The sequence below is a fragment of the Eimeria mitis genome, genomic scaffold, assembly GCF_000499745.2.
Source record: "Eimeria mitis Houghton genomic scaffold, Emh_scaff4710, whole genome shotgun sequence".
In the NCBI taxonomy this organism is placed as follows: domain Eukaryota; phylum Apicomplexa; class Conoidasida; order Eucoccidiorida; family Eimeriidae; genus Eimeria; species Eimeria mitis.
Window position 1 is genome coordinate 1,801 of NW_013573013.1, and position 210 is coordinate 2,010.

General features: G+C 61.9%; 1 protein-coding gene across 1 annotated transcript in view; it reads right to left on the reverse strand.

Moving 5' to 3' along the window:
• Positions 1–210, reverse strand: part of EMH_0077150 (uncharacterized protein) — a gene marked incomplete at both ends in the record, with an annotated part of 2,590 nt that overhangs the window by 1,042 nt on the left and 1,338 nt on the right. The window lies entirely within an intron of this gene.

Below are 210 nucleotides of genomic sequence, written 5' to 3' on the forward strand. Positions count from 1 at the left end.
GAGAAGGGCCCCATGAGATATGGTGCATGCTTTGGGGCTGCCGGTAGACCCAGAAGACAGCTGAATCAAAGCAATGCTGCTGCTGCTGCTGCTGCTGCTGCTGCTGCTGCTGCTGCTGCTGCTGCTGTTGCTGCTGTCTGGCCCCTGCTGCTGCTGCTGCTGCTGCTGCTGCTGCTGCTGCTGCTGCTGCTGCTGCTGCTGCTGCTGCTG